The sequence below is a fragment of the Marmota monax genome, unplaced genomic scaffold (genome assembly GCF_021218885.2).
Source record: "Marmota monax isolate L192 unplaced genomic scaffold, Marmota_monax_Labrador192_F-V1.1 WCK01_AAM20220418_F8-fsc00061, whole genome shotgun sequence".
Lineage (NCBI taxonomy): Eukaryota > Metazoa > Chordata > Mammalia > Rodentia > Sciuridae > Marmota > Marmota monax.
In genome coordinates, this window is record NW_026695230.1 from 2,193,475 (window position 1) to 2,208,511 (window position 15,037).

A 15,037-nucleotide genomic window follows, 5' to 3' on the forward strand; every position below is an offset into this window, starting at 1 on the left:
TACAGTTTTCACAAAGTTACCTTAGGGAAAAACTAGAAAATAATTGGATCTGTCTGTAATATTTATTTTAACTATATCTAAATTTGTATTTCTCTCAAAATAAAAGTTTTAATTAAAAAAAGAAAAAAACAACACAATTCCGTTAAGGGCTGGGAATGTAACTCAGTGGAGCACTTGCCTCACAGGTGTGAGTTCCATTCACAGTACCAATAAATTATATATATATATATATATATATATATATATATATATATATATATATATATATATATATGAAGAACTACAAACCACAAAAAGACTAAATAAAAACTTTTCAAAAATGCAAAGAAGTACAAAGAATAAACTTGTGGCCAGGTGTGGACAAACTTTTTTCTTGTTTGTTTACTCTCGGAAAGAAGAGGCCTGCAAAAATTCTTATAGCATAAATCATTTCACAAAACAGAAGTAATAGCTTCTCACTCTTTTGGATAAGATCAAGCATGGTAGCTGTTTTTTTTTTAATCGGTTTAATATAGTCTCCATTTGAAAGGGCTATATTAAATGGGCTTTTGAAACTAGGGAATGAATAGGAATTTGTTCTGTTCATTTCATACATTGTCCTGGTTTTGCAGTATTTCCAGGAGCAGTATCCCCCAAGGGATGGGGAGGAGGAGGAAAAGGATGAGGATTAATCAACATGTGGAACTCAGGATGCATACAGCAGGTGGGATGGGGTCCTTGGATCAGTGGGCAGTAATGACTGACTGAAGGAATGTTCATAAACTCAAATCATGCAATGTATTTGGCAACTTATTTTTCCACCAGGGTTGGCCAAATCAGGCCATATAATTTCCTGTACCAAATACCAATTTCTTTCAAAAATCTCATCACTCATCTAGTAATTTCTTTAACACCTCTTCACCTCCTAGAAAATTCCCCCAAATGTTCTCTGGCAGTGTTATCTAATAACACTTCATTTTGACAAGTGATCTTGAATATTTTACCTTAAGAATCTCATAGAGATTGGAAATACTAGTTCCTATGATTATAATCCCATCTTCAATCTGGCAGAAAGTTCTACTCCCCACCCCCCCAGCAAACCTAAATACTCTTTCAATCCCATTACTGTTCCATATCTAGATCTTCTTTCATTGTGACAGATAATCTGATTAAGAAAGTGGAGGGGCTGGTTTTGGAATAATTACTAAAGAGCAGTTCTGCAAATTTTCATATAAAAATTATGAAAACAAAAATGTTAATAATTTGCCATGTGAGTATGTCTTTGAAATGAGTGAAGAGTTTAACTATATTCAAAAAACAGCAAACACACTTCATTTTTAGGAGACAGATTTTCCTGAGTCCAGCACAGGTAACATCTGCTAACTTTCTCTAAGATATACTGATTTCAAGGCATTTTTATTCTTTACCAGGTAGTTTTAATCATGATAAACATTCACTTAGAAAGCATAAATAATTGTACAATAACATTGCAGTTTGTTATTAACTGAAGGTATAACCAGGTGCTATCATGTCATTTGACATCATCTGTTTTATGGTTTTTCATTTACAGGCAGTGACAGAGTCATTAATTTTTGCAAGTGAAATAGTGAAACTTTTTCAAGTATCTTAATAATTCCTTATGTTGAAATATTAAGTGTAGATTCTCCTCAGAGCATTATCATCTTGTGTTTTTCTTTGCTCCTCTAAACAGTATTTTTATTAGGAAATAATTAGGCATTACTTATCAAAGTAATGGGTAGGGTGCTTAGACAGAGAGAGGGTCAATGATTCTCTATGGTCTCACAGCTATTACCAGAATTGGGCTGAAAACAACAACTTTACATGGAGGAGAGGGAAGGGAACTGGCGTTTATTGATTATCTATCATAGGCCACATGCTATAATAGACTCTGGAACCCAAATTTTATCTATTTTTTTCAAGGCAAAAATACACAGAGCTAGTGTGGCATCCTCATGAATGTCCTAAATAAAGACTTTGAGACTTGGAGGAACAAATCGATTAACTAGAAATCTACACTGGAAACTGGGATAAAAATTTACATCTTCTGATGCCAGATGATGTTGACAATATACATGATGGCATTGATCCCATACCTAACTGTGGACAAAAATAATATAATCTAATAAATACTGAATATTTGGTATGTGGCAAACATTAAGTATTGGTTTTGGGGATTTTGTTGTTGTTGGTGGTGGTGGTTTTTGTTTTTTGTTGTTGTTTGGTTTTCTGCAATATATTGTTTGTTGTTCTTTTGTTTTCTTTGTCTGTTTTGTGCTACTGGAGCTCAACCCCAGCACCTAGTGCATGGTAGTCAAGAATTGAACCATGAACAACATCCGTGCTCTCTACAAACAAATTTGTTCTTCTTCGGATAATAGGGCTGCTGCAATAAGCATCCTCCCTATCACTATATTTTATTATTTTTATAGGCACTGGCAGAGGAAAGCTTCTTCCCTCTCTGATCATGCAATTGTTAGTTTGGGATTAGGCAGCAAGCATTCTTATATTATGGGGGATTTTATCTGATAGAACAAAGAAAGCATTCAGAGAAAACACATTTACAAGAGGCTTTTTGGTTTAAAAGTCTTATTTCCAAAGATTCCTGCAAGCATGACATATAGATTTACTGCTGTTCAGGCTAAAGTTTTGGGGTGTCAATCAATTATAGTGCTTCTCACTTTCTTGTTTTGTCTTAGCAATCTTTATTTTATTCTTTCACTTTAAGATACCTATAACAATAAAAGAGAGTTTTCCATATATGATTATATTTGATATTCAAACTGAACTTGAGATATTACATTCACTATCCATTCAGTATTTTGATATTTTGGGGGGTGTTTCTAAATGGTAATTACAATTGAATTAATAGATCTATTTCATATTTGAAACAAAGTAAAGTCAAACAAATAAATACAGAAGAAAGTTAACCATAAAGGTAAATTTTACTGTATATTAACCAAATGTGTTAATCAGGGAAAATTCCAACTTAACATTAGAATTTTAATTTAGGAAGACTAAGGATATTTTTTCAACATAGTTACATAAACAACTGATAAAATCTAATATCCAATAATCACTTCCATATAGGTAAAGAACAGACCAGGTAAAATTATAAACGTCTGTTAGCATACAAAAATCTTCTATTTAAGAACTTAGAGAACTAGTAAATTACTAAACTGAAATACAAAGAGCTAAGATTGTGGAGAAAGATGTATTACAGATATCAACTGATCTTCTGAAGTAACTGTTCTCCTGGGTATATTTGTTTACTCTGGACTTTTATTTAAAGTTGAAAACCCAGGATTTATCTGGGCATGAGGAAACTGATAGGGGAGAACTTTCACATTGAGTATTTGAGAATTGATTGTATTTTCACATGCTCAATTACCATTCTTCCCAAGGTAAAAGCCTACAAAGTTTAGTTGAAAAGTTCTTAAAAATAGAACAGAATTTTTGGCTATACATTGGCCAACTATGAATTGATGTATTTCATTATAGCCAGGTCATTGAGTAAGGATCAATGGAGAAAACTAATTACCTTTTATGTATCAGCAAAAAGAATAAATAAAAATTAGAACACAAAATAAAATTAATGTGGAATCACAAAACATCAAACAAATATGAGTAAATCAACAAAAACTTGCAGGTCTCTAGAAAATTAAAAATATTTTTGACAATTTGTAAAGAAGATCTAAATACAGAAATATTATACAAAAGGCATATTTCCTTGGTATATAATGCAACTGACATGAAAATCCTGGCAGTTTGGAAATGGGCAATATCATTCTAAAATATTTCTAATAATTTAAAGAATCAAGAGTATCCCAAGCAATCTTGAAGAAAAATAACTCATCTACAGGATTACTAGATATCAAAATCATTGAAATGAATTAAAGTAAAATGTTGTCAACACAGGAGAAGACAGTAGGAACCAAAAAGAAGGTTGAGAAGGAGACTCAAATATGTGATTTTTTGACGTAAGTAGTGGATCTTTATTAAGTGATATTTGATGGAATTTAATAATAGACATGAAATTTAAATTTTATTTCATATCTATGGTAGGCAGAAAATCAATGTTCAATGATGCCAGTGTCCTACTTCCTAAACCTCAGTATGCCTTACCTTACATAAAGAAAGGAAAATTAAAGTTGCTGATTAAATTCAGTTTGTTTAAAATGGAGACATGCTGTGTGATCTGGTTGGGCCCAATGTAATCCTAAGGGTTCATAAAAGTGGAAGGATAGAGAGTGATTTAATACAAGGACATGGGTTGCCTTTGTTGAAGATGGAAGGTGTCAAGAACCAATAAATGAAGATAGATTCTAGTTTCTGGAAAAGACAAGGAAATAGATTCCCATCAGTGAAACCAGAAAATAGTTAAGTGATGTTGACATGCTGCTTTTAGTCCAGTGAGATCTGTGTTAGATTTCTGACCTATAGAACTTGTAAAATAATAAATTTGTGTTGTTTTAAGCCATTTAGTTTATGACAATTTGTTATTAAAGTCACAGAAAACTAACAGAGTTCCATAGACAAAAATCAATACTGGAGGAACTATAAACCTGAAACTAAATGTCAAAGGTAGATGATTTTTTTTTCATACAAAAGAGAAGAATATCTCCAAAATTGGGGTAGATAGAAATGTGTTAAACAGAATTGGAAAGGCACTAAAACAGGAGACATATAGAAAATTAGGCTATATAAATTTCATATTCATTTTCTAAAGTGCCATTTAAAAAGTAAAGTCAAAGAGGAGTAGATGAAGGTATTTTGTAGTACATATATCCATCAAAGTAATTCACATAAAATATATAATGTTCTACAAAAAATAAAAAGATTCAGAGACTCATTAAAACTATGGGTAAAATCTCAAAGAGCAACTTTACAAGTAATGATGTGCAATTTGCCAATAGTCCTCAGTCATCATAGAAGCATAAATTAAAATCAAAATTCAAGACCACCACAGGCAGCCGTATGCAGTAGTGCACCAGTAATCCAAGTGGCTTGGGACACTGAAGCAGGGAGATCAAGAGTTCAAAGCCAGCCTCAGCAACTTAGAGAGTCCATAAGCAATTCAGTGAGATCCTGTCTCTAAATAAAATACAAAAGAAAGTTTGGGGATGTTGCTCAGTGGTTAAGCACCTCAGTGGTTAAGCATCCTTGGGTTCAATCCTTGGTTTCCCCCATGCCCCCCCAAAAAGACCACCACAGGAGGTTTATTGGAATGTCTAAAATGACAGACAAAAAGATAGAAACTGATTTTTTTTGAAAATATAAATCTATCTTTACTCACATAGAGCTGATTTAATTTGGGACAAACACTTTGAAACGCTATTTGGTAATATCCAAGGAAGTTGAATATGTACATATGTTTTCTTCAACAATTCTATTCTTAGATATATATTCATTATATTTTCACATGTATTCTCTACAATAAAAAATACACAGGAATGCAGAGAAGTACAATTCATGATATAAAAACTGGAGAAAAACAACAATATTCATCATCCCTGGAATGGATACATGCATAACACTCAAACCACTGAAAACTATCAGGGACCACAATTATTGAAATAACTACAACTACTCATTACAATGTATATATTATAATGAATATCTGAATAAAAGATTCTTAAAGTAGAAGATGACTTCTGAAGTATTCCCACTTATATAAAGTTAAGAAACAGGCAGTACTGACATATGTTTTAGAAGGTGACAGCAGTCAGCATTATTGTGTGACAGGGAGGGGAGAACAAAGTGAATGGTTTCTTTTGTGGATACAGTAAATTTTCTATGATCTAGGTGATAATTACAGGACTGGGATTATATGCACTTTACAATTCAATCAAGAAATTAATAAGATAAGCATATAAATTTAATTCTGATTCGAGATAAAATATCTTATCAAACAAAAAAGAAACTGCTTCAACTTGTTAAGAATACCTTTATTATTTTTTTTTGCAAACATCATATTCAACACTTCTATTTCAATACCAGGAACAAAACAGAAAAAAAATAATAATCACCAAATCAATTCAACAATGATTGAAAAAACCAAAGCAGTAATAAAAGTACAAAAATATATAAGCATTAAACATGGAAGCAACACTATCAGTCTTTGGAAAAAATATGATAGCCTTCAAAAAAAAAGTAAAAGAAAATCAGTAGAAAAATATTAGAATTAATTACTGAGCTCTGAAAATTATTAGATGTAAAATTAACATAAAAGATCCCTTCAACCTTAATAGCAGTAAAATTTTAAGAATGAATTAAAAAAACATTATAATAATAAAGGTAGAGATAAATAAAATCAAGTATTGCTTGTTTTTAATAAAAATACATGATTTTATTTGCAATAATAATAAAATACAAGATGCTTCTAAATAAACTCAATACATGGATGAATTTTTTGAAGAATGCATAAAATATCAATTAGAACCCATATAGAATGAAATGATTATTTTTCAAAGTGTTCTGGGAGGGAAATTCAGAGATTTTAGCATGTTCATTCTCCTCCAATAATCATTTTAAGTTCAACACAATTTCAATTATAATCACAGAAGGCTTTTCTAAATGTAACATTTGGAAAAGAGAAACAATTGTACAGAGTAGTGGTTTATTCATATTTAATATGGCAAGAAAAGTAAATTTGGGGGGAGGAGAACAGAACTGAGTTATTCCTAATGGCTTCTCTATCATCACTAAATGTAGAAACTGTATTTTTATTATGTATATATTTGAAAAAAACTGATAAATTTAGAAAGATGATTTATTTTAATATGCTCTTTTCAGAACTCATTCTCTGTATTATCCTAATCCAATTATTGAACATTACTAACTAAAATCAAATATCACAATAAAAACTCCAGCTCTTAACAGTTGGTTGGTAGAAAAAATTTCTCTGATACACACACACACACAGAGAGAGAGATTCTGAGAATGTAGAATGTGAAAGAATAAGTAAACTGAGGATATATATGTTTATCCTCAGCTGTTATAAATTACTAGCACTTTACCATAATACATATATTACATGAATATATTATTTTTTTAGAAACAACTGAAAATTTGGTACCAATTTTGTGAGTATGAGAACTCAGCACACATGGAGGCAATAGCTTGAGGGGGAAAAAAAAAAAAACAATCAAGTTTTTAGTGAAATAATTTGGTTGATCAGTTAACCAACCATAGAAGAACATTGTATCAGATTCTGTTTAAATGATAAATTACATAGTACTACAGTAAATATAATATAGTAGATGGTGAATGAGAGGGCCTCTCATTCTCATCAACTTGACTAAAATTATCAACTACAGATGATTTTCTTACTGCCTATAAGTTCTTTTACTGCATTTACTTTAGAAAACTTGGAAATATAAAAAAAAATATTTTCCCCCAACACCTTGGCAAAATAACAGAAAAATTACTTTTCATGAAGACAAGAATCAGAGGATGAAAAAGAAGAGTTCAGGCAAGTACACACAAAAAAATCTATAATTAAAGAGAGTCCATTAAATTTCAAAAGCTAAGAAACAATGAACTATGGGAATGTAGAATTAGAGAAGAGGTGACAAAGACTTTCCTTTAAAAACACACTTGAGCATGGATGGTGGAAGGAGATTCTCATCATTATACAAAATACATGTATGAAAATGTGAATTTGGTGTCAACATAACTTATATACAAACAGAGATATGATAAATTGTGGTATAAAGGTGTATTAAGAATTGTAATGCAAAAAATAATAAGAGAGCTCATGTATAATGACATAATTTGGCATGAACATACTTTATATACAGAGTTATGAAAAATTGGGCTGTGAATGGATAATTATGATTGTAATGCATTCCACTATTGTCATGTATGTCAGTAATACAAAAAAAAGACATATGATATGTTCTGAATTATAAAGCCTAGGTGAAAAGGACAGGGTGAGCTCTAAGGATATGGAACTGCATATCAGAACCACAGAGGGAATTTAAGGGCCTGAATGATCAGGAAAAAGGATACAACAGAATCTATCAGGATTTTAATTCTCAGCTGTTTGACATTGGACAAATCCCTGCTTATCTCTAAGGATCAGTTTCTATTGCCCTGAAGAAAAATGGTTTCAACACAAGGATTATATATGAAGATCAATGAAAATTATATAATTTTATGAGTCATAGCTCAGTGAGGTAAGAAAAAATGGGCCTATTTTAATACTGGCTTTTACTCATTTAAGCAATTAAATAATTAACAAACATATAAATTACATAAGAATCAGAAAGCAAATTTGAAGGCAAGTTAAAAAAGATTTTTGTTGTCTTTTTATTGTTGTTGCTGTTTTCTTTTTTAATCTAATAGGAAAGTGGCACCACATTTGGCTTCATGGCTCAGTGGTTCTGAATACACAAATACCCTAAGAGACTTTCACTCATTCTGTTCTAGCCAATTCTGCTCTGTTAAAAGCCACTGAAGTGGTATCCATTGGTATTAGAGTTGAAGCCAAATTGTTCCTTTTAGTTGTGACCTTTGCAAAAGAAAAGCTTTGTGCTAGTGGAAATGAAGGGGGAAAAGGATTATTCTAATACCCGCTTATTAAAATAACAAAATGTCATTTCCAGTGTAGGAGGTCATTTCAGTGTTGCTTTCTTGCTTGTTTGTGGTAATATAATTTTATTTGCTGAGTAATGATGGGTGCAATTAACCAATTAGGGTATTAAGTACTTGTCCCCTAAATTAAGCCTGCAAACATCCCTGGAAATTTGGCATTTGAAAACAATTGCAAAAAGAAAAATGTCTCCATAAAGAGATAATTCCTTGCCCCATTTTTTTGAATCTTAGCTTTTAATATTAAACCAAGTAAGTGAATTTCTGTTACTGATATAACATCATTTTTTTCTTCATTAAAAATTTCCACACTATGAAAATATTTATTAACTCTGGCATGGTTACAGAATTAACTCACAATTTACCCACATATTACCTCCACTACAATGTGTTTGCTTTTTATATCTTACTGAATGTGCATTGCTTAAGGAAACTAATTTCAGCATCAAAAAGTAAATTATGACACATCACATTAAATACAAATCTGTAACTATTAACTTTCCACAAATATCATGTCATTCACTAGAATAGATTTTGAGAAGTAAAGGAATTCAAATATAAAGCTTATTCATATCTCGTGTTCTTACTATTGTTTTGGTTGGTCTTGGTGTACAAAGGCAATATATATGATGGACTTTAATAAAGGGAAATAATTTTCCCAGTGGATATTTGCTGATAAATACTACTAAACTCAGTAATGGTATATTTTGAAAAATGCTTGCTATCTTGTGAATGAATTATAGACTTTGATTAAATGGCAGTTTTGTAAGCCTCTGAGTCTCACTTTCTATCTGTAGAAATGGAACCATACAATTTAAAATTAAAAATAATTGACACCCTTCTGACATTACACTACTTCTAAATAGATGTCAGTGGTGCAACTATTGGTATTTAAAAAATATTAGGAAAAAATGCTTTTGTTTCAATTTGTGAAAAAATGTGGTACGGTGTTATTTTCTTTTATTGTATAAAACATCGTGTGAACTCTATGACAATTTTACTGGGTTAAGTTATTATTATGTCAATGCACCTCCACTGAAGAGAAGGCCAACTTATTAAAATAAGGACCAAGGAATTACAGGAGGATAGTATTAGTCATTCTTGCTGTCTCTCGTCTGCAATAAGAGGCAGACTTATGAGCAAAATTGAGGGCTTAAGCTTCAGAACAAAATTGGGTGAAGATAATGATGAGCACACTCCACAGGGGATGCAGATTCCTTTCTTGAGCCCACAGCCTTTCCCAAGGATGCTTCCTGGATCTTGCTGGCTTCATTCTACCACCTACCTGCATAAGAAATAGATAAAATGAGGTAGGAGTGTACAGATGTCAAGATGGTCCAGGCAGGGTACAAGAAAAATTCCAGCTGGAGTACATGATAGGGAGATGAGTCATCATGTCCCTATTTAGGCTAAGTCCTGTTACCATGGCAACTCCCACCACCTAGGGCTTAATACCAAGTCAACTTCTGCCAGAAGTTCCATGTTCTAATTAGATAAAATACACTAACAAATGGGAGCAAATAGGGCTATGTATTCAATCAGGTTTGCAGGGAGGGGAATGAGGCACAGATCAGCATAGAAGATGAGACATACCTAGACATCAGGAGCCTTGGGCCACTCTCTCTCCATCAGCCCGCTGGGCTCTATTTTATGAAGGAATATTACTTTCACTTTCCATAAATCTGTGCTCTGTTGCTTTTGTGTGTCTCAATCAGTTTCAGTTATTTGTTTTGGATGCCAAGAACCCAGACCTCCAACTGGTACTCCATCGATATAAGAAAGACGAAAAAACAAACATTGAACTTTATGCAGTTTGGTCATTTTTCCATCTTTTATCTATTTCATATATGACAGGAAGCTGAACCCAGCCAGTTAAGATCCAGCGGGTCCCTCAGCTAGCTGTCAGTAACAGAATGAAAAAAGCTTAATGACCAAAGCTAGCTAGGAAAGGATCATGAGTCTAACCACATTGAATTAGAAAATGCTTATTTTTGACATACTGGATTTTCATTGTTGTTGTTTTTTAAATTTTCTAAAATATTTCTGACAGAGACAAACTACCTCAGTTGTGTCATTTATCTCTGAAATACTGTTAAATTGATTGCATACAAAATATATCAAAGAGAACTGCAAGAAAAATGTACTACTATTTTAAAGTTCGTGGCACTTGTAGATGTTCAGTGCTAACATTTTTGTGGAATATTGAGGAATTAGGGAGTTTTTTGAGAGAATTATAATGTATTAATATTTGGACAAGTCATTTTAAGTTGGAGCACAATTTTTTATTTGTAAATAAAATAAATGAACCCTTCAAGTAATTCTAAACTTTTGCTATTAACATCATTAAAACTTTCTTAAATTAAAACCATATGCAAATTCCAGAATACAAAATAGATACAAATCATTGATGAGATCTACAAATCCTAATTTGTTTACTAAAGAAACAAGGCACAAAAATTTGAGACTCCAGTTATACCATACATTCAAGAAAAATGATTTTCATGATTTTTATTAGGTATTCAGAGAAAGGTAAAAAGAGAAAAGTTCTAAAAACACTTTATAAAATTAGTAGAATATTGATATAAAATCATAAAAGAGGAATAATTATTTAGGGAAAATATTTGAAATATAACTATAAACATTTTAAATAAAATATCACAAAATAATATATTAAGTATATGCACATGTGTGTTGTATATATGAATACATAAATAGATGTATATGCATACACATATGAATAAACTTCTTGATAAATTTTTTTTGGTGACCTTGAGTGTGAGGGAAACTGGTTTGCATAAACAGTGTTGGTGGGAGTGCAAATTCTCCTAAATTCCATAGAAGACAAATAATATCATTCTAAATGCATGATCATTTGAATCAGTAGTTTTCTCTTTTCCTATATATCCTTGTATACATATTAATTATATATGGATAATCAGGTTAATCGAAGCATTATTTGCAATAACAAAAGATTGAAGTAATTCCAATATCCTGCAGCAAAAAATTGTCAAGTACCTCATAATATAGTAGTCTAATGGGCTTCTGTATCTGCTTAATTTAATAAAAGAAAATTTAGATGTACCAATATGAAAATTTGTCCTATATATTGTTAAATGAAAGAAAAACATTAGAGTAAATTTTTCTTTGTGGAAAAAATGGAATTAATTTTGTAATACATAAAATACTTCTAATATGAAATTCTTAGCACTGTTCGCTTCTTGACACCTATGGGTTAGAAAAAAAGAGATGAAATATTAATTGTGCATTTTTATTTAATATATATATTAATTGACATCTAGGACCTTGCAGGCTCTGGAAAGACTGCCTCTTCCAAGGCTGGCCAATTCCTAGAAAAAGCAAATGACTTGTCTGTGAGCATATTTCTCATATGTCAACCAAACAACACGGAGCCCATTAACTAACCACCCTCTTTATTAGATTATTTCACTCAGTGCCAGTGTTTTCCTTCCCTAATCACTGCAAGTCCAAGTACCAGAGAACATGGGACAAAACCCAATTCCAAGAACCCCCTGAAGTTTTTCAATCAGCCAATTCAAATATTGCTTACCCTGCCTCCTTTTCTTGGAAACCACAGTAAAAGCTCTTTCCGTATTTTATCTGCACTAACTGCTACAGTTGGTATCTTAATTGTCTTCCAAAGAACCTTGGGTTAAAGCTTTTATTCCCAACTTGGAACTACTGGTAGGGGGGTCAAATTTTAAGATGTGGGGCCCTGTGGGAGGTCTTAGATCATTGGAGGAATGCCTTTCAAGAGGGTAATGGGACTCCAAACTCTTTCCATCTCTCTTTGCTTCTAGCCATGACATGAATGGCTTTATTTTGCCATAGAGTCTCCACCTTGATGTGCTGTTTGGCCACAAGCCTGAAATCAACAGGGCCAATGATCATGCACTGGAACTTCCAAAGATCTGGGCCAAAATAAACCCTTTCTCTTTATAAATTGAATGTCTATAAAAGGAGCTAAGTATCATTATATAAACTCAAATGTGTATTAATAGCAGCCCAAATTACAAAATAAATATTACTGTTACTGAAAAGTGAATATATGTCCTTGAAAAATCTAGAAAAAAGTATTAAATTATGTGCCATGCTATATTATCCAGAAACAAATATATCCTTGTGACCAAAAATTTAAAAAAAAAATATGTCCTTAAGGAGGAAAACTAGAAAATATGAATAGAGGAAACAAAAGTTCTAAATAAGTGCAAATATATGTAGAATTTATATGTGTAGTTACTTATCATACAAAGAAAACATTTTCCCCTAAACTTACCAATAATCCAATGTGAAGCTGAATAAAATTTCTACTCAATTCCTTGTAATGTTCATAGGAAAGTTTAAAAGGAAAAAATAGACAAGAGTGTTTTAAAGAAGATAAAAAGCACTTGGCATTCAGCATTAATAATTATTACAAAGACAGAATAGATAAAATTATGTGGAGAGGCATATAGATAGATTAATTAAATCATAAAACTGAAGAGAAAGCTCAGAAAAAGATTTATGTGTATATGGAAATTAGGAAGTTATATTATTACAAATCAGCAGGAAAGAATGCACTCTAGTCGAGTGTTTATCAATAGAGGAAAATTGTATCTTGAACATGCACCATTCACAAATAAATTTTAGTATTTATCTCAGCCAAATATGTTAATGTAACTTTTAAACTTGTAGATGTAAATGTTTATGAAGTTTTTGAAAATATTTGAGTGACATAAATCATAAAACAAAAGAAAAAAATTCTGGCTTTACTAGTTCCACACTCCATTCATCTCTTAGAATTTTTTATTTTTTTTTTTATTTTTAGGGATTTCAGGACTCAAAAGAGCAGTGTTCTAGACAATCTTAATTTAGTGCAAAGATCCCCCTGATTTATACAAATCCTCCATGAGAGAAGAAAACAGAGCACATTTCTCTCATTTTTAAGGCTAACTAACTGAGGTACAGAAAAGAGATTAAGCCATTTCACCATCTGTATATATCCCATAGCATCATGCTGTGATCCTCAAAAATGCACAAAACATTTTTTTAAAGGAGATTACTATTTGATCAAGGCCAGGCATAACTAAAAATGAGTGGAAAAAAAGAATTCAACAAATGTCTTAGGAATGCACTTCATATTTAAATACACAAAAATTTCTTTCTTTTTTTTTTTTAAATCAAAGCAAGTTTATATTGTGTACACAAGAGAGCTGGCCAGCGACTTCCTCACCCAGAATGCAGGGCCAGAGGACAGCAACAACTCTCAGGAGAACAAAGGTTTTTATAGCACAAAAAGTTATAAAGGGGGGGTGTCTTAGGAACTTATAGCTAACAGGGTTCTGGCAAGCTTAATACAAAGGCAGATACAAAAGCATGATCTACAGGGCTTAACATTTCAAGGTAGGGAGTAAGTTGAGATTCCAACATCAGAATTTATGAGGCGCCACTGACATTTTAGGGAGGGTTGTTATCTCGGCAGAGAGAGCCAGAGGGGCCACTATTATTTTAGGAAGTGGTGTTATCTGGCCAAGGAGAGTGACACATGGGTGAGTTCAGAGCACAGGCAAGAATTCCAAACAAGTTTTTAAATCATCAAAGTACAGTCAGGCCAAATAGAAATCTTAGTATTTTTTTTTTAATTTTTTATTGTTGGCTGTTCAAAACATTACATAGTTCTTGATATATCATATTTCAAACTTTGATTCAAGTGGGTTATGAGCTCCCATTTTTACCCCATATACAGATTGCAGAATCACATCAGTTACACATCCATTGATTTACATATTGCCATACTAGTGTCTGTTGTGTTCTGCTGCCTTTCCTATCCTCTACTATCCCCCCTCCCCTCCCCTCCCCTCCCCTCTTCTCTCTCTGCCCCCTCTACTGACATTCATTTCTCCCCCTTGTATTATTTTTCCCTTTCCCCTCACTTCCTCTTGTATGTACTTTTGTATAACTCTGAGGGTCTCCTTCCATTTCCATGCAATTTCCCTTCTCTCTCCCTTTCCCTCCCACCTCTCATCCCTGTTTAATGTTAATCTTCTTCTCATACTCTTCGACACTACTCTGTCATTAGTTACTCTCCATATATCAAAGAAGACATTTGGCATTTGTTTTTTAGGGATTGGCTAGCTTCACTTAGCATAATCTGCTCTAATGCCATCCATTTCCCTGTAAATTCTATGATTTTGTCATTTTTTAATGCAGAGTAATACTCCATTGTGTATAAATGCCACATTTTTTTTATCCATTCATCTATTGAAGGGCATCTAGGTTGGTTCCACAGTCTTGCTATTGTGAATTGTGTTGCTATGAACATCGATGTAGCAGTGTCCCTGTAGCGTGCTCTTTTTAGGTCTTTAGGGAATAGACCGAGAAGGGGAATAGCTGGGTCAAATGGTGGTTCCATTCCCAGCTTTCCAAGAAATCTCCATACTGCTTTCCA

The 15,037-nt window shown here is 32.4% G+C and overlaps 1 non-coding gene across 1 annotated transcript; it reads left to right on the forward strand.

Annotated features, from left to right (window-relative positions):
* Nucleotides 1–447: 447 nt before the first annotated feature.
* On the forward strand, nucleotides 448–636 carry LOC124088650 (U2 spliceosomal RNA). Its single transcript, XR_006850408.1, has one exon. It is a non-coding gene; the product is annotated as a U2 spliceosomal RNA (small nuclear RNA).
* Nucleotides 637–15,037: the final 14,401 nt, after the last annotated feature.